General features: G+C 39.7%; 1 pseudogene; it reads left to right on the top strand.

Annotated features, from left to right (window-relative positions):
* The first annotated feature begins 463 nt into the window (after positions 1-463).
* Positions 464-1,450, top strand: LOC101607670 (annotated as a pseudogene).
* Positions 1,451-2,389: the final 939 nt, after the last annotated feature.

Below are 2,389 nucleotides of genomic sequence, written 5' to 3'. Positions count from 1 at the left end.
CAGAGCTTCTTTCAGATACATTTACCAACACTTCACTAACATCCATTTTTGCTGAAAAAGTAAATTTAGAGATTGGTGCACCAAGTAAAAGATGGAAAAAGACAAACATTATACAGAAAACCATAGATATCTGTAGTGTAGAGAGCCAAAGAAGCTTCTATAGAGGTGCCACATTGGACTCCAAGGAAGAGACAGCTGAGCTGGAACTGTGTCATACAGTTCTTCAGTGCTCCATTCCTCGTGATCCTGAAATGGCATGCTTGCCATCTCCTGCACTTGGGGAACTGGGAGGGGGGGAACTAACTGGGAGCTCTGTTCTACTCATTCCACATGTACATGCTTCTGCATAGTGAACCCAGGAATTGGGAACTCAGGGGCCAGTCAATCAGGAGGCTCTGGAAGCCAGGACAAAAGGTTTCTTCCATAGCATGCACACACATCCTGTCCACCCCACACCAACAGCATGGGTACTGGGATTGAGGAACTGGAAGGTGAGGAATGAACTGGGAACTCTGACCTACAGCTCCTACACAGAGGGCCAGCAGTTGGAGATCCAGAAGTTGGTTAATCAAGAAGGTTAATCAATAGGTGAGTTGTAATAAATATATGGACAGTATATATATATATACTGGGATAATATTCTATGGATATATATGCATAGACTATAGAACCTGCATAGATTATGTAGTTCTACACCCAAATCACAGAACATTGCTTTTTGTTCAATGATAATAGGTAATTCTCAGCAAGATTCAGAAGTTTTCCCTCTCTTCTATGATATAAGCCCACTTTCCATTGCTATGAATAATACTTGAGGAAATAAATATAAAAATATAAAAATAAGGATTCATTTTGACATGTGGGCTTCAGAAGTTGAAGGATATGGTTGATTGGAACCATTGATTCTGGTTTGAGGCAAGGAGGAATATAATGGGTATGGAATTGAGTGAAGGATATTAAGATGCTAAAACATACATGAAGAATAGCCAGGGATTGCTGTGGTGGCCCGCAGGGACCTGGCTTCCTCTAGTGAGGGGCTGCGCTATGCTGAACACCTGCCTCCCTCAGCCCAGCAGCTCAACCCTGACTTGGACCACTGAGTGTCAAGAAGGTTGATAACTGTAGGACTAGGTATTGCAGCTTTTTCATTTGCAGGGTGCTATGCATTTCAGATCTGGAAACCTTTAGAACAAGTAATAACAGAAACAGCAAGAAAGATTTCATCTCCTAGCCTTTCATCCTACTATAAAGGAGGACTTGAACAGAAAATGAATAGGCAAGAAGCTAGTCTTATCTTAGGTGTAAACCCATCTGCTGCCAAGGCCAAAATTTGAAAAGCCAATAGGAGAATTATGATTTTTTTTGTCATCTAGATAAAGGAGGATCTCCTTACTTAGCAACCAAAATAAATGAAGCAAAAGACTTACTGGAGGCAGCCACCAAGCATTAATGGATGCTGAAGGACTACACTTCAGGGAAAAAAAGCACAAGATTTAGAATCCTAAAAACTAGTATAAACCTTTTCTTCTATCAGTAAGCTATGTCGCATTAAAAGATGAATAGCCATGCATTTTATTTCCTTTTAAAAGAACCTTATAAATTCCTCATAAAGAACCTTATAAGCTGATGCTTTTTTCTCATTATTTTATCTGTGAGATTCAAAAATTTTGTTCTGTTAGTCTAGCCCTATCCACAAAACATACAGAAAAGCATGAATAGTGTTGGGATTCTTGGACAGGTTTAAGCTTTTCTTTATAAAAATGTTTCCTTTTTCTTTTTCTTTGTATTTGGGAGAAACAGAGAGGCGCAGAGAGAGAGAAAGAGAGAGAGAGAGAGAGAGAGAGGGAGTGAGAGAGAGAGAGAATGGGCAGATCAGGGCCTTCACCCTTTGCAACTGAATTCCAGATGCATGTGCTACCTTGCACATCTGGCTTACTTGGGTCCTGGGGAGTTGAGCTGAGTCCTTTGTCTTTGCAGGCAAGTTCCTTAACCACTAAGCCTTCTCTCCAGCCCTGAACTTTTATTCTTAATGTTTAGATGTACATTCTCAATGCCCTTGCTTTTTAAGAGGAATATGGGACTCTGTCCATGCAAAGTGAGTTAAGTATTTTAAGGCCAAACAATGGTCTGCCATCTCATGGGGGAAATGATCTAAAATGAATATAATTTACTAAATGGTGATTTGTAAAGCAGTACTTAGAACTTATCAAGGAACTCTGCTTTCTGAAACACTATAGTTAAGGTATAAGAACTTGGAGAGCCACTAAAATGATTAAAGATTTACAAAATGAGGCCTATGAGGAGAGACTGAAAAGAGTTGGGAGAAATCTAAAGAGCTTCTATTAGTCTTCCTGTCTTGTCTACTTATCCAATTATTCACTCTACAAAT

This window comes from Jaculus jaculus, chromosome 9, assembly GCF_020740685.1.
Source record: "Jaculus jaculus isolate mJacJac1 chromosome 9, mJacJac1.mat.Y.cur, whole genome shotgun sequence".
NCBI classification, from domain to species: domain Eukaryota; kingdom Metazoa; phylum Chordata; class Mammalia; order Rodentia; family Dipodidae; genus Jaculus; species Jaculus jaculus.
This window is presented reverse-complemented; position numbering and strand designations above follow the sequence as displayed.